General features: G+C 49.3%; 1 pseudogene; it reads right to left on the minus strand.

The window, feature by feature from the left end:
• Window positions 1-1,024: 1,024 nt before the first annotated feature.
• LOC125519615 lies at window positions 1,025-17,211 on the minus strand (annotated as a pseudogene).
• Window positions 17,212-20,422: the final 3,211 nt, after the last annotated feature.

Consider the following 20,422-nt stretch of genomic DNA (forward strand, 5'->3'; position numbering starts at 1 on the left):
TCGTCTGCAAAGTGGGAAAGCTCCCTCCCTCCTACCTAGGTGTACCTCTTCATTGGAGCAAACCATCCAGCAACTTCTTACATTTAGAATTCCCTTCTAAGCTGGCTATAACCATCCTTATTGACCAGAAAGGAATTGAGAAAGGGGATGCTATAACCAGACCATAGACAGCGTTTCCTCATTCACTTTTGAACTTAGGGAAACAGTGAAAGAAGCCCTCGTTCCCGCTCTTCTTTCCCCCGACTTACCCTTAGAAGGAAAGTAGGGGCCTCGGTTTCTGCAGAGAAACCTACACCAGTGAATTTCTTTTTTGTAGGTGATCCTGCTCCCAATCGCAGATTTGAATAATCAAGTCGGTATGGGGCTGCTCCCTTTTGTTACTCCCAAAATCTTGGCTTCGATTGGACATATCTTCGAGGACCTAGGCGATTTTGATCCGTTTCTCCGCGCTCGCTGTTTCAAGGTGAAGATCCGAGTAAGTAGAGCGTAATAGGTGATCCGCCGGGTACCTATTTCGACAGGTCTTAAGAACCATTTTAATGCGTTTCCTTAAGAAATCAATAGATGGTGCTTCAGGAAAAGGGTTCGGCGGGGTGTGACTTGTGGATGGCTCTGACCTCAACTCCTGTTTTCCATCGGCGTCTCTCCGTCCCACTTTGTTTTTTCTTGGATCATCATCTCCTGGCGTAGCGGACGCACTCGACGAGGCCTCTACGACAGAAGAGATTCTTGCCCGTTTCTGCCCGGACGATTCCATAAATGAAATACAAAGAAAAGTGCAGAGGAAAACGCATAACCAGAAGAAAAAGATATCGTGATGTAAAATGATCATGGGGACACATTGTTTTGACGACCACAATTTCCTGCACCGTGCCTGTAGTGATTTTAGAATTCGGCAACTTAGCCTACTAAAAGATCAGTCACAAGAGCACAATGCTTTTGTGGCTTCCTGCTCGGTAGAGAAGCCACGCTGCCGGGGCGGCCCTGTCACCCGGAGAAGATTTCTTTTCTTTGCTGATTCCTCTCAATGAAATTTTCCATGTTGCACTAAGATACTTACGGATGTATGCATGCAGTCCAGGAACACTTTGGGGTGAACGCCCATCCGAACAATTAGGGTCAATAGTTCAGCATTTAGGCCGTAACATTTAGCAAAAAACGAATCTGAAACCCAACAAGTGCTCTCCGAACCAAGCTAGATAGTATCCTATCACTAGGCTAACCAACCAACCTGGACTTTGATTCTTTCTTATTATTCTAACCGGATATAAAAACCATAAGGATTGTTTCCAGCCGAGAGTTCCCATATGACATAAGCACTCTTGGGTGGGGTGGGCCCTCATTCGCCAGGTCTTTGAGTGCCCGTCGTACCACGTGGTTGGTACACTAGGCTGATAGATACTTTACTTTAAGGATCTGGCACCTTCGCTAGACGGAGAGTAAGCGACTTCTATTAGCACCGGACCGTCGAGTCGAATTTCTCGTGTCATGTGCAGCGTCCATCAATGGTGGTTCATTAATGTCCATAGATTTAGACTCCTTCCCCCTTCCCTTATACGCAAAAGATCGAGAGGAGCCCGAACCCAAACCGAGAACGTAAACAGAATTCGACTCACACTCTCGTATGGCTCGCCCTCGAGCCCTGGGCGAGTCGGACGGGTCTTTCCCTCTTGTTCTGTTTCCGCCACGATAAAGACGCACGGAAGAACTATGGTATTCCCAGCGCGTGGAGGATTCGTTGAGAGTGTCCCTTGTCTCGGTAGGGAACAGTACCTATTGTCTTGAAAAAAAGGCCAGTGCTACGGTCCCCTATTGTTTGATCCAATATTGACCGGTGCGGATCACATTCTACTACCTCCGGTCCGTGGTGCGACCTCCCGCAGTGGTCCTTGCTTTTCTTTTTGAAAGCTCCGCAGGGCCAATTTTGCGTACTTGCTCAACGTGCCCCCTTTCGTCGAGTGCCCCGCCCGGTTCACAGGGCTGTTGGCCTACCAAGCAAGCACTTGCCCGTTGCTCCTGCCTCCTGCCAAGTGGGCTCCGCGCTCGTTATCCTGACTGTTCTCTCTGCTGGGCCCTTTCCTATTGCTCTAACCATAAGCTATGGCAATTCCAGCTCGCACCCACTCTGGCCCGCCCAGCGGGGCCTGAGTGAGCTCAGTGGTCAGCCCCTAACGTTAGGGGTCTTTCGCTTTTGCCAGATCTATAGAGATATTACGAGTCCTCCGTCCCAGATTCCCTCGTCGCGGCCACCTGGTTCACCGGTACTACCAAAAAGTCTCATGCTTACGTTACTGTGACTGATATATAAGTATGATCTCGGACTACGAAGACCCAGTCGTGCTTCTGGTTTCCATTCTCATCATCATATTGAAGGAAACTCCTCGTGCTCTGCCATAAGAACTTGGAGTCCGTATCATGGTGAAGGTAAGGTAACGCTGTGATTCTTGCTCAAAAAACTGACCGAACACGTTCGAGTTATTGGCTCCCCCCACCCCCACGCATTCATGAGTTGCTCGTTCAACTGTCCCTCGGAGACACGGTCGAGAAGTGCCATGCATGGTCGCCCCCCCCGTCCTTTCTTTCTCTCGGTCCCACCAGGGTGGGCCCCTCTGGGGTAATAAAGAAATGGATAAAAAAAGGGGACTTCTGCTACGGGCTATGCCACCCATTACTTATGAGGGAAGTCGCATCCGTCCCATCGCAAGCACCTACAATGTCATGATCACATTGGTTTACCCTTTTTTGGTAGTTCAACGGACGGTCGCCCCTCCAACAAGAAAAGGTAGAAATATGGAAACTTCTCTGCCATTGAGATCAGAGGATTTATAGAGGAAATCGGGTTTTAAATTTCCAGAAACCACACGATTATATAGCCAAAGGGAATACGCCGCGCCTAAAATCATCCCAAGCGCAGCTAATGTGGCTACTAAGCTATTTATTTGGGAAAGCTCCTACTAAGATTAGTAATTCCCCGATAAAGCTGCTAGTGCCGGGTAAACTCATATTGGCTAAAGTGAAAAAGAAGAAAATGGTAGAGAAATTTGGCATGGTGCTCACTAAACCTCCATAATATCTAACAAGTCGAGTCTTATGTCGTTCATATAGAACACCAACACATAGAAAAAGGGCTGAAGAAACCAGTCCATGACTTAACATAAGTAAAATGCTACCTCCAATTCCCTGTATGTTCGATAGAGCCTAATATTCCCCCAGAGTACACCGCTTACCCCCCGAACCGTACAGGATAGTTACCACCTATCATACGGCTTTCTAACTCCACTTTTTTTCTGGTCGTTCCGCTCTGTCGGATCGATGGTAGTCTCAGAGATCTGGTAACCTCCAACATTTTTGACAACACGCTTCCTGCTTCTGTTTTGAGTTGCGCATCTTTCTCCCCGGCGCATACTATAGTATCACATCATAGACCCACACCCCAACTCTATCTTCCTTATCAGTGAACCAGACCATAGTGCATAGGTACTCATCGATACTGCGAGGACGAGACGAGGTGACATACTATGATCACGCACTGAAGTTCTGCCCTTCGGCTCGGCATATGGAACCTCTCAGCTGCTCCGTCGGGATAGGTAGGCCCACCCCCCATGTCGGTGTCAAAACCGGCGGATCTCGGGTAGGGGGTCCCGAACTGTGCGTCTAGGCAGATGGTAACAGGAGACAAGGGACACGATGTTTTTACCGAGGTTCGGCCCCTCTCGATGGAGGTAAAACCCTACTCCTGCTTGATTTATATTGATGATATGGTAGTACAAGAGTGGATCTACCACGAGATCAAGGAGGCTAAACCCTAGAAGCTAGCCTATGGTATGATTGTTGTTCGTCCTATGGACTAAAACCCTCCGGTTTATATAGACACCGGAGAGGGCTAGGGTTACACAGAGTCGGTTACAATGGTAGGAGATCTACATATCCGTATTGCCAAGCTTGCCTTCCACGCCAAGGAAAGTCCCATCCGGACACGGGACGAAGTCTTCAATCTTGTATCTTCATAGTCTTGGAGTCCGGCCAATGATGATAGTTCGGCTATCCGGACACCCCCTAGTCCAGGACTCCCTCAGTAGCCCCTGAACCAGGCTTCAATGACGACGAGTCCGGCGCGCATATTGTCTTCGGCATATCAAGGCGGGTTCCTCCTTCGAATAATTCATAGAAGATTGTGAACACCAGGATAGTGTCCGGCTCTGCAAAATAAATTCCACATACCACCATAGAGAGAGTAATATTTACACACGTTCAATCTACTGACGTATTTAATGGCGTAACGTCACACCACAACCAAGCCTTTACTCGAATCGTTTTTATTATTCCACCTCAGCGTGTTTAGCGAAGCGGTTTCCTTGGCACGTCTTGTCGAAGCAGAGATCGTGTCCCATTATTCCTGGATTCTCATTAATACGGACGTGGGTAACCCAACCGCGCCCGTTGCCCCGCCCCCTCCATCGAAGGCGGGTTCCAAACAGTCACGGGGACGGCTCTTGGTATTCTCCCCCTTTATAATGAGACCAAGGCCCGTCCCTTTCCTTCGATCCTTAATCGAATCTGCCCCTTGCCCCGAGTTCCAACACCCAAGGCTCCAGATTCGGGCGCTTTCGACCTTCGACAATGTCCGGCTCCGACCTACAGGGCCGGTGGATGCCTTCTTCCATCACGGAAGAAGACGTGCTAAAGCTGAGAGACGCCAGGTACCTAACCTACGAGATTTCGCATAGGTTGCCCGCCCAAGGGAAAGTTATTCCCACTCCCGAGCCTGGTGAGAGCGTCGCGTTCGTGTCTCACTTCCGTCGGGGCTTAGGCTTCCCGATGGACCCCTTCGTGAGGGGGCTCATGTTTTATTACGGGCTGGAATTCCATGACTTGGCTCCGGAGTCCATCCTCCACATCTCATCGTTCATTGTTGTCTGCGAAACCTTCCTCCGCACTACCCCTCACTTTGGTTTATGGCTCAAGGATTTCAACATGGAGCCGAAGATGATCGGGGGGCAACAGATAGAGTGCGGAGGGGCAGTTATAAGTAAGAGGGCCGATGCTCCATGGCCCGAGGGCTTTTTTCAAGAGGAGCTCGGCTTGTGGCAACATGAGTGGTTCTATATCACCGCTCCCAGGGGCAGCAGGCAGGTGCCGCCACCCGCCTTTCGCTCGGGCCCTCCACAATGGCTGGCGTCATGGGTCAACAAAGGGCTTGACTGGGGGCCGTCCAAGGACGTACCAATATTGCAGGGCCGGATTCGAGACCTCCAAGAGAGGGAGATCAATCTGGTCGTAGTGACGAAGGTTATGCTGATTCGGCGCCTTCTGCCCTGCAAACGTCGCCCCCTCCGTCTGTGGGAATTAAATCCGGAGGGACCGCGAGCTCTTCAACACTTCATGGGTACGACACCTGTGGAGATGTATAAACTGTCCTTCGGATCATAAGAGATGTGTCCGGTCTTGACCGAGGACACCGGCCTAAGCTGCAATCGCCCGGATACTCAAGTAAGTAGTCCTGTGTCCGGACATACCGATCGTTTATTTATCATGGACTTGCCTTTTAACCAGCTATCCCTTGAACAGGAGTGGATAGCGCAAGCAAAACTGATACGGTGTCCGGCCCCCCTCCCGGAGACCACGCCAGATCCCGTGTTAGTCAAGATGCTGGAGGTTGCGCCTTCAGAAGAGGGCGAAGGGGAAGACAGGAAAACTACCGCCTCTGCTAAGGAGGCTCTCAAGAAAGGGGGGATCGAGAATCCCTCCCTCCAGGGGGAGAAGAGGACCGCTTCCGAAGATCCGGAGGCCAAGGCCTCAAAGCGGGGGAAGAAATCTTCACTGGAGGGTCCTGCGCCAGGAGAAGCCCCGGCCGCACTATTTCCCCTAGGGAATCAGCCCTCCAGCGAGCCGTTAGTAGAAAAAGGGGAGTTTCATAATGAGGGACATCCCTGTTTTTCTTTCTGAGGATAACCGAAGTTCTTACCTTGTAGTTCGGATCTCAGCCCTTCTCAGAAGAGCTCGTCTTCGGGGGATCTTCGTCCGGAGATGATGGAGAGCGAGACGCCTCCATCTGCCGCGCCGTCAGGCGGGGCGGACGACCCTGAGGTGTCGTCACGGAGGGTCTCCCCGAGTCCAGTGGGGCCGGAGAGTTCGGCACCAACTGGTGTACGGCCGGAGGAGCTGAAGGATCTGGTCGAGAGGGCGTCTATCTCAGAAGATCACCGTACATTAATGATTACGATGATTGAAAGGATTTCATCCGCTGAGAGTGGGTTGCATGAAGCCGTTAGAAGTTCACTGGCGGGGTTTGAGGTACGTAAAAATGACATACCTTTTGACAGTTTTGCACATAGAGTGCGCCCTATATAGATAGTAGCCCCTGAGACTCGGTGCGTTGTTAGAAATGACGGCATGCCGAGGATCATAATCTCAGTGTTAAGATGTCGCCGTTCCTATTTAGTGGGCGGAGCGTTTGGTGGCCAGCCGGACTGATAGAGTTGCCGAACTGAAGCGGCAACTCGATGTTGCGGATGCGGACATCACGCTGGTCAATATACGACTTGACGAGTCACAAGGTAGGTGGCTTCTCCGCAGTCACCTGGTAAGGGAGCTGATGCCCACGCCTTACGGTATGTATGCTTGATGCAAATGGCACCGCTGCTATGGAGGAGCTTCGGGCGGAGCTTGCCCGAGCCAAGGAGCAAGCCAGAAAAAGCGATGCGGCTGCGTCGAGGGCGGCCGAAGAGCTAAAAGCCAAAAAGGCTGCTCACTGCTGAAGCAGAGAGGAGATGGCCGAAACGGCCATGAAACTGAAGGATGCTACCGACCGTTATGAGTTTCTCGAAAGAGAACGCCGAGCGGAGCGAGAGGACCTGAGGAAGGCCACTTCCAAAGCCAAAGATGCTCGAACTGCGATGAGGGCCATAAAGGAGGAGCTGCGTCAGGCCGGGGATATCGCAGCTGGAAAGCCCTTTCTGCTGCGTAGGAAGTTCACGGACCCGAAGTATGCTCAGTTGAGCCAGTTATGGGGTGCGGAGGATGCTTATCTGAATTTGGCGGCGAGTGCGGCGGAAGCGGTCGTGCACTTCCGAAGCCAAAAGGATCACGAAATGGAAGAGCTTTTTTGGTCTCAATTCCATAGTCCAGAGCGTCCACTTCCGTTAACCGATCGGTTGGCTGAGTGGGCTGAGCTGAACAGGCTGTCCGGACTTGCTATGAAGGATGTCGTGGCTCATCTGTGGCCGGACAGGCCCAAGCCGAAGAGTTACTTTGGCTTGGTGCAGCAGTTCCTTGATGCGGTACCGCATATCAAATCGATGAATCGGTCGGCATGCATAGAGGGTGCACGGATGGATCTCGCCCGTGTCAAAACATGCTGGGCAGAGATGGATGCCACCAACGTTGCATCCTGAGTTTCGGACAGAAGCCGATTACCAGCCGAGCACTATTTTGAGGAAGTCCTGCCGGGCGCTCGTTTAATAGAGTCGCAGTGCTCAAAAAGCGTTATGTTCAGATGACATGTATGATTTGTAAAACCATATTTATAATATAAGGGCTTTTTATACTTGTGCGTTCAAGTATTGAAATATCTCTTGTGCGGCCGTTAATGTATATATATATATATATAACCTGAAAGATGGCAGTCTTCGGCTTCAGCCCCCACGCACATGGTGCGGGGGTGTTTGCAAAAAAGCGCATTTTCACACTTAATCCAACGTCTTGGTCCTGTGAAGGAGGTGATAGCGTATCAAACTAGGCAACTGGACTATAATGCTTTATCACTTTCACTTAGCCATAGGAGTTCGATGGTGGGGCTACTATATAGCCCCTGGGGGCACCGCGCTCTCCGAACTCGGGGCGCGTGTGTGCCTAACCGGGAAACGGTCCTTCGTCAAAGCGGAGGAATTCTAAACATTCCGGTGGTCGATCGAGTGGTTGACCAGTCTCTCGCTATATCATGATAGTCAGTTTTCGGCTTTCTCTACTGAGGCGCTCGCCCAGCCGAACCGGGGCGCAACCGCAATAGTTCTCCTGGTGCCGCGTTAGCCGATAGAGCGGAACGTAAGCCAGCAAAACACAGGAGCCGGGCAAACCCAACATTTGAACAAAGACATGATTCGGAGCTGATGCATATAAGGCCTAACTCGAGACGCCGAACACTCCCTAAGGTATTCGGTCTTTATGATAACAGGCAGAACAATGCCCTAAGCCCCTAGTGTCCAGGTATGCGCGAAAACTTCTGACGCGGCCGATGCCAAAACGCCAGCCTCCTCCTCGGTTATGATAAGAAACCGGGGGATGTGTATCAACAAGAGACAGTAAAAAAGGTTTACGCAGGGTCTTAATCTGAAAAGAATCCTTGTAACGGGTCCCTGCTGCACGTCTGCGCCTGTGTCTCCGTTGTGCTGTATCCTGGACGGGTGTAGCACGTAGTTCATCTGTAAAAAGAGAGGAACTTAGTTTGGAAAAATATCATGCGAAAGATGTATTTAAAACAGAGTATGATTTAAAAGATAAAATTGACCTTTATTGGCTCTCATTGTTCATGCGTGCAGCCCCTTGTGAAGGGGTATGCGGCTAGTAAGCCCCTTGTTTATTCATACCGGACTCGTCTAACCGTGTCCGGGGTGTGAATGACCTGTTTTAGGAGCTTTGATCAGCAAAGCCGGATTAGTATGTGGCTGTCAAGGCAGTCTCACGTTCTTCCGCGGTCGAGGAACACTCGAAGTTACCTTTTAATGAGATGATACCGCGTGGTCCGGGCATTTTAAGTGTAAGAGACGCGTAATGCGGTATTGCATTAAAGCGAGCGAAAGCTTCACGTCCCAATAGTGCTTGATGGCTACTTTTAAATGGGGCGATATGGAAGATTAGCTTTTCGCGACGGAAGTTGTCGGATCAACCGAACACTACTTCTAGTAGTAAAGAGCCTGTACAATTGGTATAAGGGCCTGGCGTTACTCCTTTAAAGGAAGTATTGCTATGGAGAATTTTGGTAGGGTCTATCCCCATTCTGCGGATGTGTCCTGGTATAGCAGGTTTATATCGCTGCCGCGGTCCATTAGGACTTGTGTAAATTGTAGTTCGTCGATTATAGGATCCAATATCAAAGCAGTCCATCCTGCGTTTTGAATACTTCTGGAGTAATCCTGATGGTCGAAAGTAATTGGTTTTGACATCCAATTTCGGGACTCCGCTGGGGTGGACCGTGCGGCGCGTATTTTAGTTAGTGCCGCATTATTTTTCCTTATTATCACTTGAAGTGAGTTCACTGTTTTGAATTCTTGTGGGAAAGTCTTCTATTTTCCGGCGCTCTGCTTGTGGGGTTCGTCATCGTCCTCGCTTGGTGTGTCGAGCCCCTTGTGTTCGGCGTTAAGTCGGCCGGACTGCTTGAAGACCCAACAATCTCTGTGGGTATGGTTTGCAGGCTTCTTGGGGGTACTGTGGACTTGACATATCCTGTCCAAGATTTTGTTTAGGTTGGATAGCTCGTCACTGTTGTCCTTAAGAGGCAGTGTTTTGTTGTTCGGCCGAGAGCTTTTGAACCCGGCGTTGACCGCCGTGCTCTTTGGGCCATTTTCCTTAGTCCGGCGCTGATCTTTTCTGCGTCGTGGTTTCCCATTTCCATCCCTGATCTCGGATGTACTCGGGTCACTGGTGCTGCATCTTGCCAGCCAGCTATCTTCTCCCGCGCAAAAGCGGGTCATGAGGCTTGTTAGCGCGGCCATTGTCCTTGGCTTTTCCTGGCCGAGGTGTCTGGCGAGCCATTCGTCTCAGATGTTATGTTTAAAAGCTGCTAAGGCTTCGGCGTCCGGACAGTTGACTATTTGGTTCTTTTTGGTGAGGAACCTGTTCCAGAATTTGCGTGCTGACTCTCCGGGCTGTTGAGTTATGTGACTTAAATCGTCTGCATCCGGAGGGCGGATATAAGTCCCCTGAAAATTTGCTCGGAACGCATCCTCGAGCTCTTCCCAACTTCCGATGGTATTCTCTGGGAGGCTTTTGAGCCAATGTCGGGCTGGCCCTTTGAGCTTGAGGGGTAGGTATTTTATGGCATGGAGATCATCTCCTCTAGCCATATGTGTGTGTAGGATGTAATCCTCAATCCAGACTCCGGGGTCTGTTGTTCCATCGTATGCCTCTATGTTTACGGGCTTGAATCCCGCTGGAAATTCATGATCCAGTACCTCATCGGTGAAACATAGGGGGTGTGCGGCGCCCCTGTATTTAGGTGTACCGTTATTTTCGAACACTCGACGTGTTGTGTTGCTCCCTGGAGCCTTCTTTCTTGGCCCATAGATGGACCTGACTGGGCCATCCTTTTTGCGAGGATCCTTATATGGATCGTGTACCGGCTTGTGTGCGGCGCCGCTTGCCGCTCCTTGCTTGCCATTTGGTCGTCTATCCGACCAGGCATCCTCTTTGTTTTTTGACTGTGGGGGCTCTACGGCCTCCTCGTCAAATTCGGGAAGCAGCCTGCGCTTCGGGTAGCTCTTTGCTTGGTGACTATCGCCGTATTTATCTGCGGTCTTGAGTACTTTGCTCCATCTCATTCTGAGTATGTCCTCCGCTGTTTTGAGCTTCCGCTTCTGCTTCTTCAAACTTCTTGCAGTGGTGACGAGCATTTTGTGGAGGTTTTTATGCTCCGGTGATGTGTCCGGCATGAGATCGTCTAGACTGTTGTTTTCGCCAGGGATGGGTTGCTCGTCCAATTCATCCTGTTCGGACGGTTGCTTGGTGGCATGTTCGTCATCCACTGGTTCGCCCTGCTCTACGGCTGGGTCTGTGTGGGTGCTGTTGTTATCGAGGCGGGACTTCGGACGGCGCTTGCGTCGCCGTTTTGGCTTATTTTCAGGGGAATTATCCTCCTCGCGTCCCGTTGTTCCTCGTTATCGCTTCCTTTTTGTGTATCCACCATGTATACGTCGTGAGTTGATGTGGCTTTCCAGTGCTCTGTGGGCGCTGGTTCTTGGTCGTCTCCGGCATCGTCGTCCATACCGTCGATGTCTTCGGAGTCGAAGTCTAGCATGTCTGTTAGGTCGTCGACAGTGGCTACAACGTGGGTGGTGGGTGGGCTTCGAATTTCTTCGTCGTCCGCATCCCAACCGTCCTGACCGTAGTCTGGCCAGGGCTCTCCTGATAACGAGACATACTTTAGCGAATTCAGGATGTCGCCAGAAGGCGAGTGCTGAAAGATGTCCGCAACGGTGAACTCCATGATCGGCACCCGATCGGATTTGATTGGTAGGGGCGCGGGAGGTTCAGAGTCCGGCGAGGAGTCTGGCACCTCGGAGTCATGAGCTTCACAAGGGACAGGGTCGGTATTCGGCTCCATCGCCGTAGAGGTAGCAGCCCCCGAGGTGGTGTCTAGCCACCCATCCTCGATCGGCGCAGTCGGCTCCGAGTTAAGGGCCGGAGCGGACTCTCGTGCGGCCTCCAAGGCATTGTCCGGCAGCAGAGCTAGATCATGCCCATCGTGATAGTGCGGCGCGCACGGCCGTGGCTCGAATCCGTCGAAGATCAAGTCCCCGCGGATGTCGGCCGTGAAGTTCAAACTTCCAAATCGGACCTGATGGCCAGGGGCGTAGCTTTCGATCTGCTCCAGATGGCCAAGCAAATTGGCCCGCAGTGCAAAGCCGCCGAATACGAAGATCTGTCCGGGGAGAAAAGTCTCACCCTGGACCGCGTTGTTGTTGATGATTGAAGGAGCCATCGGGCCTATAGGTGATGACGCAGAGGAACTCTCAATGAAAGCACCAATGTTGGTGTCAAAACCGGCGGATCTCGGGTAGGGGGTCCCGAACTGTGCGTCTAGGCGGATGGTAATAGGAGACAAGGGACACGATGTTTTTACCCAGGTTCGGGCCCTCTCGATGGAGGTAAAACCCTACTCCTGCTTGATTGATATTGATGATATGGGTTGTACAAGAGTGGATCTACCACGAGATCAAGGAGGCTAAACCCTAGAAGCTAGCCTATGGTATGATTGTTGTTCATCCTATGGACTAAAACCCTCCGGTTTATATAGACACCGGAGAGGGCTAGGGTTACACAGAGTCGGTTAAAATGGTAGGAGATCTACATATCCGTATTGCCAAGCTTGCCTTCCATGCCAAGGAAAGTCCCATCCGGACATGGGACGAAGTCTTCAATCTTGTATCTTCATAGTCTTGGAGTCCGGCAAATGATGATAGTTCGGCTATCCAGACACCCCCTAGTCCAGGACTCCCTCACCCCCTTTCCCGAGAGGCGGCCGGGCTGTGTTTCCCCTGCGGCCACCCAGTGGCGGCAGAAAACGAAAAAGGGTGGGCTCCGTGCGGTTCGCGTTTTATTGTAAAAAGAGAGCTTTTCATTCTCTTATAGAATCCCACGCCCAAGCGGGTAAAGCCCAGCGAAGCTGCAGGGAGCACTGAGCAATGGGGGGATGAGGGCGACTCCGCCCACGGTTTGGACCACACCACAGGCAAAAGTCCTTCCACGGCAAGAGAAGGGTGACCGGAACAAGAAAAGGGAGCTAGTCGTTGTAGGGAAGACAAGGCTCGTTCCGTGCGACTCCACAGAAGAGTACACGTGCTAGAAAAGGCAGCCAGCTTAAAAACGCTAGCTAGCTACTTTTGTAGCCTTATTTAGTTTGGTTGCCTATGCTTGCTCTCCCGCGCGCTACGGCAACACCCCCTGCTTGCTTCTTTCCGTTCGACGCGGAGCTCGCAGCCTCCCCACCCTTGCTTAGCGTTCCACTTGTGATCCTGGAGGATTTGGAGAAATGTGCCCAACCATGAAGAATGGATTTTGTATTTTCTTTCATGTGAACGGCCCTATCTTGTAAAGAATGGTTTTTCGTGCTATAGACCACGTTGAGAAAGACCAACCGACAACACAAATAAAGACCGTTCCATTTGGGTACCTCGAAAGGGAGGTGGTCCTTATGATGCTACGGACGGCTGTCCGAAGTGCATGCAATGACGGGCTCGGATAGGATAGGATTGTGCGCGTCGGGCCCCTTGGGTGTCCATATTTTGGCCGACCTTAGCGTATATACTATGTTATGGTTATGCGGCTGTAATATTTTGATACCTTCCACCGCTATTATGCCAGAAATCCAAGGTTCCACACGAGCTCCTGTTCTGCGGCGTGGTGGCAGGATCGGTAGGGGATTGGCTCCGGGTGTAGGTAGGGTCAAATCCGTAGGGGTCATGCAAATACATAGGCCCCTTCCCTTCTGCCGAGTTGTTTCGAAGGCGCTTTCTGTTCTACGGTCCCTCGGGGCGAAGGGTTAGGCAGGTAGTACGGGCCCTCTGACTTCCAGCTATGTGCTATGTGCGATTCCCGCGAAGCGAATGAAGGGAAGCTCTTCGAGCTTTCTCCGCCAGCGGCATATGTAGTGGTCGGCATTCCTACGTGCTCCGACTGATCCCCACTGGAGAATATATGAGGGGTCTTGGAAACTGTCGTGACGCTTTGGTGACGAAGGTCACCGGGGTGACTATGGAAGGATTCCATGGTAGTCTCTGACTCCCTCCAATTCAATCAATATCAAGAACATGTCGTGAGCATGGGGGTTTGGCCGACTACTAAACTATTGGCTAGGGCTTTTCTAGTTATAGCTTCTATAGTGAGTGGCCCTTCCGCTTTGATCTAGTTGTAGTTTGTATTGTACTAAATTGAACACATATCAAAGAAAGGCGATCAATCAATAAGTAGTTGCCCTTCTCCGGCCTGGGAAAAGCAGCGAACTCGTTAAACAAGGGGCTTTTTTATTCATGGTCGCTACTGTTGTATTGTATATTCTCGGGGGAAGCTACTGCTTCTACGACAGCTCCGCTTCCTTGTCTTGCTTCTACTTTGCTTGTTTGCGCAAAGGCTTAGAGGCCTTTTCGCTAGGTCCAAATTCGTCAAAGCGAAAGATCTGATCCAACGGAAATCCCGCATATTGAGCGCAGCTGATTTGTGGCTACTAGGCGCGATCATCCCGCATGCCATAAAAAAATACTTCTTTTTTAATGGCCCGTCATATAAAGATAGAATAGATATGGATAGAGAGACATTCTATTGATTCGCGAAATGGCTCGTCGATCCAAATGAATCATTCTTCTGGTCTCTCTCTGCCCCCTCGCCCCAAAACTTATCGACGACACAGCGCCCATTCGTTGCGCGTGCGGGAAGGCAATGAAGTTCAGTTCAAAAGACCGCAGCGGGGTGGAGCAGCCGCGACACGAAGTTCCTTACCTTAGCTGGATCTCGCTGGTGCCACCTAAACGGTAGGTATAGGCGGCGGATGTCTGACGTTTGGAGTTGTCGTTCATGCACCTGTCCCCAATAGAAGAATGAGTGATCCCTTCCCCTGCGGATCATGGCCTTACCACTAGGTCCCCGATGGCCAGCGGGGGATTCACGTTCCCGCTGGACTAGACACGTGTTAGCTGTAGGAAGTATGGTTACGAAAGTGACTTCGGTTCGCCAGTTCAGGCTCAACTCCTCGCTTTACGTTAGCGGACTTACAGGTCAGGCCGGGGCTCCACGCTCTTTCTTTCTATGTGGGATGATGCCGGGGAATGTGTCGAGGCGGCGAACAACAACAAGACAACTAACTACATTTGCTTTTTCCCTCCATGAGATGAGCCAGTGCATTGGACCGATGGATAATAGAACTGAGCTGGCTAAACGCTTGGGCGCTCTACATACGATGTAGAAAAAATAAGATACATATCGATTTCTTTCTGATGGATCCAGAATAGATAGATATCTTGTATCATCAATAGATAGAAAGAGGTCAACCCTTATTATTGATAGAAAACCTTTCGATCTATCAGAACAGATCAGGCCATCTATCAATCAATTTGAATCATCTCGCTTTTCGTTCATTTCAGCCACGCCATAATAGCCGCCACAATAAGAAAGAAGCAAGCAAAACAGCTAGAAGCGCTCGCTTCGCCGCGCCCAACAATTCTTATTCACGGGAAAGCCAACCGAAAGATTCGATTCGGACTTCGTAGAGCCGGTGCTGCTGCTGTCTGCGTAGGGCTGTCCCCCACTCCCGTCCCGGGGCGCTAAGGGGTTTTGTTTTAGGAACAAACGGCGGTGTTTTGCTGACGCCTCGAATCGACGCTTTTGTTGCGACATGCTAAGTTTTCTCCCCTATTGCTAGTAGGTTGATGGGTCACACGCCCGGCACACATGTTTTGGCCTTACTTGTGTGTCCATAACTCAAAATAGGTGACCTAATGGCCGCCGCCCGACTAAACACACCAATAGTCAACAAATTCATATGTGCTACTGAGGAGTAGGCAATGATCTTCTTAAGATCGATCTGCCTTAAAGTGGTCAAGGAAGAATATATTATAGCAATCGCGCTTAGAGTATAAATGAAAGGAGTGAAACAAAGTGTCGCCTCGGGAAACATGGGTATGGAAAATCTTAAAAACCCGTAGGTTCCCAATTTTAAAAGAATTCCAGCCAAGATGACGGATCCAGCCGTAGGTGCCTCTACATGGGCTTCGGGTAACCAAATATGAACTGGTACCATAGGCACTTTGACGGCAAAAGAGGCGAAAAAAGCAATCCATAGAAGGATTTGGCGCCGCTCACTAAATTCAGTGGTTAATAAAATTTGTAAATCGGTGGTTCCTGTTTGGAGAAGAATCAACAAAATAGCTAATAGCATAAAAATGGATCCAAGTAAATTATATAGGAAAAACTGATATGCTGCCTTGATCTTTCTTTGTCTCGAACCCCATACCCCTATAATGATGGTAGAGTCAGGGGTGGCCCCAAAGCGGAATTGACCGGTGGTAGTTGGTCGAAGCTCCAGTGGGTAGCCACTCCCTTCTCAGGGAACCGTACGTGAGACTTCCGCATCATACGGCTCCGTCCCGAGCTTCCGTCGTCGGCCCTTGTCATTAGACCACTATGCTTGTCTTTTCCGCCTTGACTCTCGAATCTTTTGCTTCTCGGGTGGTGGCGAACAATGCTGCTTGCGTAGCGGGAGATGCCCGCCCGTCGTTTAGGCCTGCTTCCTGCCCGAAAGAAGGCTAGCCGGACTAGTGGTAGGGGACCTGACCGTCAAAAACCCTACCCTATTCTCGAACCCTCTGCCGAGCTCTACCCTGCCCGCATTTATTTGGAAGGGGGCAAAGAAATGTCTCCACCTGCTGCCAACAATCTTTCTTCGGAATTCTACTGAACGGGTCGATCCTCCCCTCCGTTTGTTTTAGCAACTTATCCTAAGGTCTCTTCGCCAAGAACTCTCCGGCAACGACAGAGGAACTAACCTGCCTGTAGTGGCGGGGCGGCTTTTTTTAATAAGACCTGGACGATTATCCCTACCCTCGGTAGCTTACGAGTTTACGTCCATCCCTGGTCGGGTACAGTTTCCTTTATTTTTATCCCTTGTAGCCGTTACCGTGTGTCCACACCCCCCTGACTTGACGAGGAATTCATTCTCGCGAACAAACACACCCCCTACACACACCTAGGAGCACCCCTTCCTGCATATCCATACAAGACCTGAGTAGGCGGGTCGAGGTCCTACGAGGTACCCACTACTTGGAGTACCCTCCCACCAAAAAATGATGTGTGGTTCGGTGGTTCGACCAGAAATGCTATGCTTACGCACAAGACTACCCCTCTTCACGAAAGCTTCGCGGGGATCTTTACTACTTTACGACGACGGGGGACCGCCCGTAGGGGGTTTACTGCACAAGGCCCCTGCAGAGGAAAAGCTTGATCCCAGCGAATAGAAGATGCTTAGCTCCGCACAACATAGGGATTGGCACGCTTTCGGAAAGAATATAGAATAGTAGAGGATCCAGCATGTAGGACACGGCGATCATTAGAAATTCACGAATTAGAAATGCTGTAATATACTATTTCCCAAAAACTTCTCATACCAGACCAACCCACTGAAATGCAAATAGGGATCAGAAATGTGGTCAATATCACGAAGAATAATGAAAGACCGTCTATACCCATATACAAATGGATGTTTTCATAAGGAAGCCATCGAAGGCTTTCCACAAATTGAGATTTGGCCATAGAAGGATCGAATTGTATCCGAGGAATAGGGGGATACAAAAAAGTAATAAGAGAAACGCACAGACAAATCAATCGTATCGGTCTTATTGAAGAATTTGGAATGAAAAGAGGAGTAATGCTTCCTAACACGGGACAGAGAATAGGACCACTTAGATCGAAATAGCATTCACAGAAATAACATAGAGTAGAATTGAACATTGAAAAGATTAGTTTACAACAGTCAATCAAAAGATGGGGCGCCAAATTAATAAACAATAGGGGTCTTTCTGTGCAAGTCAGCTGAACACCGTAATTGATGAGTGAGTAGGTGGGTTAGGTGCACCCCTCGCCCAGTGGGAAGTCATGAGGCTAGCCCCCCCCCCCCCCCCCTAAATGAAGAAGTAGTGGGGCCCCCTGCCCGCCCACGTATGCGCCTTTATTTAGATTCTAACTAAATATTCTACTGAACTTTATCCAGGAATCTTTCTAAAGAATCCATCTGGCAAAACGCAATTTGTCGATTTCAATCTAAGGTGCACCTTGCCTTTTTCAGGTAGCTTTGTTACGCCTATTCAGCTAGGTGGGGCATTGGTCATAGCCGAAGTCGAAGGGAAAAAAAATAAGGTAATGAGATGACGGTGCCATCAAGAAGTTTTCGACGAACGTAGTAGCGGCCAAAAATGAAACTCTTGCATTAAAGACCGGATTTGACGCAAGATGAATGGTGTTGGGGTTTTTCAAATGAAACCCGCGATCAGAAAGTCACCAACGGAGCCATACAATCTATCTAGTAGTGTGCCATGGCACGGTACTCCGCTTTGGCAGTGGAAGGAGCAACTGTCTATTGCTTTATCTCATCCAAGATAGTGTCTCGTCTCCCCATAAAATAGATAAGCCTGTAGTTGAGCACCTATCTGAAGGCCCAATCGGCATCAGTAGTTGCACACAACTCTAAAGAAGACGATGATGGGAAAAAGGATGGCTCGAGAAAAGGTACCTCGAATATATCTAAGAATCTGATGAACTGCTGCAAAGTGAACTGACTGGGGGGCAGCCATGAAAGGCTGACTTTCTTAGGAAAGGCCATCTGGGCAAGAGATTGTCAGATAAACCAAACTGCCGACCTACTGTCTGTACTGCGTCGGAACAGATAATGGTGAGCCATCAGTCGGACGGAGTTTAACGAAAAGCTCCAAGGGAGTGTCAACAGTCTTCTCATCATTGAGTTGAGCTCGAGTGATCAAGTCATGACGTTATTTGATCTGAGATACCAAATATCCAAGAGGAGAATGTGCGACCTCCATGCCAAGAAAAGGCTTAGGGCGCGTCAGCGCCTTCATAGCACATAATTGATGAAGGCGACACTTGATCAGCGATATGGTAACACAGTAATCAGCAGTCAGTTTGATATCATCAACATACAACAACAGAATAGCACGTCCTCGAGGATAAACTGATACGAACATGGCCGAATCATGATCACTCCGAGCAAACCCTGCCTGGATAACATAATCATTGTGCTGAACTTCAAAAACCTACGCTATCGGGGCTTGTTGAGACCATAGATCGCTTTGCGTAAAGGACAGACAAGAGAAGAAGTCAGAAGGGCAGGTTCTCTTTCATCCGTCTTTTCTAGGTGCGCATCTCCTTCTACTAAAAGTAGGGGTGGTTGCCATAGATAGATTGGGTCATTCGTAACCTGAGCAATAACCGATGCTACTACAGCAATAACGAAAATAACCGATGCTACAGCAGAAACTACAGCTATACGTGGCGGCCCCACACGTAGCTTTGTTTAACAAGCATCACCCTTCCTTTCTTTTCAAATGCTTCCTCAGTCAATCAGCAGCTTATTCGATTCCTATTCTTATTAAACATCTGATATAGATGGTGGGAACAATGAAGCCGATTCTTCATCTGTAGGTTGCAATCCGTATGATTTCTTTTCTCGATCTCCTACTTGTGTTTCACCTCGCACCTAAGCATCACGTTCCTAGGGACAGAGACATCTGCGCTCTAAGGCAATCATAGTACTACCAGTATGGTTACATCGTTCTGCAGGCAAGCTTCAACTTCAAAGTCACCTGATTTGGCACCAGCCAAAGGAGTAGGAACAGCAGCTGGGGAAGCACCATTACCATCCATCGGATGTTTTGTGAACAGCCCCCTCTGTTCAATACCGATACCTGTCAGATTCCATAGCTGATGAATCTCTTTCTTTTTCCACTCTTTCCTCGTCACGCAAGATGCTTTTTTGGCACAAACCTAGTAGTTATTTGTCCTGCTGATCTTGGGTGAACTGATGACACTGATGCTCCAAGACCAAGAGTTTTCACAGCCAAAGCTATTGAAGTTGCTCCCTCCCATGAATCACAGCTTTCTGGATGCACTGCTTCAACACCATGGAGCAAGATAGAGAAAAAACTCCTATCCCATTTGATCGAGCTGAACCCACCCACCGCCGGGCAGGTGCATCAGCCTCTTCTTTCTATTTTCCGACAGGGCTACCCGCACTAGCCTCTGACCTCTACTTCAAAACCTGAACTTCATAGATCCGAAGCCTAAACCTTCACTACTTCCATCACTTCACAGAGCAGGTCTTGTTTTCAAACTTGCTTTCGGGTTAAGTGCAGAAAATCAATTCAATATTCCTGTCATTGAGGATCTATTAGATGAGCTACATGGTGCACAACTATTTTCCAAACTTGATTTGAGATCAGGTTATCATCAGATAAGAATGAGAAGAGAAGACATTCCAAAATTTTAGGACATATTTTTGTCATTATGAATACTTAGTGATGCCATTTGGACTCACTAATGCACCTGCTACCTTCCAATCTTTAATGAATCATGTTTTTGCTCCGGAAATACCTTTTGGTATTCTTTGATGATATTACGATATATAGCAAGACCAAACAAGCTCATCTCAAGCATCTAAAGTTAGTCCTGGACATTCTAAGGTAATAAAAACTATATGCTAAGATTAGCAAATGCAGTTTTCCTGTCCCTCAAGTGGAGTATTTAGGGCATGTTATCTAAGGATAGGGTATATCTACAGACCCCCACAAAATAGTTGCCATCAAAGAATGGCCAACACCTAAGACTATCACTCAGTTGAGGATTTTTCTTGGTATGGCTGTAGAAAAAGAAGATTTGTCATGAATTATGGGATAAATTCTAGGCCACTTCATGACTGTCTAAAAAAAGAATCATTCCAGTGGCCAGATGCTCAAATTGAGGCCTTCACAACATTGAAGAATTGTCTAGTCACTGCTACTGTTATGGCTTTGCCTGATTTGACCCTACCATTTACTTTTTAAACAGATGCATCAGGTCAAGGTATTGGTTCTGTCCTCATGCAACAAGGCAGACCAATTGCTTATTTCAGTAAAACCCTTGGACCCAGAAATGCAGCTATGTCAACTTATGA

Source organism: Triticum urartu, chromosome 7, assembly GCF_003073215.2.
Source record: "Triticum urartu cultivar G1812 chromosome 7, Tu2.1, whole genome shotgun sequence".
Taxonomy (NCBI): Eukaryota; Viridiplantae; Streptophyta; class Magnoliopsida; order Poales; family Poaceae; genus Triticum; species Triticum urartu.